The following is a 405-nucleotide window of genomic DNA, read 5'->3' as shown; positions in this document are numbered from 1 at the left end:
TGTGTGTGTGTGTGTGTGTGTGTGTGTGTGTGTGTGTATGGCTCATTTGGATTTATTTTAAGGTATGCAGAATCCAAGCCTGTCACTTACAAAGTGGCAAAGTCAAAACAGCTCCCGAGGTTTGTAGTTACCTGAATTAGCTGATATATGCGTGTGTATATGCTTGCGTCACAATAGGACACAAGTGTGTATATTTCATTACTATTTATGTGTGTGCGCGTGCATGTGCATTACAGATGTATATATGATTGTGTGCATATCTTCTCTAAGGAACCTCAAATAGAGAATCCCTGAAATGATTCCAAATTTTCACTGTTCCTTTAATCGATTATATCTGGAGAATGTGGATCGATTTACTCTGTTCTGTTTTGGAGAATTCAAGCATTTCGAGGTTTCCATGCAGAT

This window comes from Octopus bimaculoides, chromosome 20 (genome assembly GCF_001194135.2).
Source record: "Octopus bimaculoides isolate UCB-OBI-ISO-001 chromosome 20, ASM119413v2, whole genome shotgun sequence".
Taxonomy (NCBI): Eukaryota; Metazoa; Mollusca; class Cephalopoda; order Octopoda; family Octopodidae; genus Octopus; species Octopus bimaculoides.
This window is presented reverse-complemented; position numbering follows the sequence as displayed.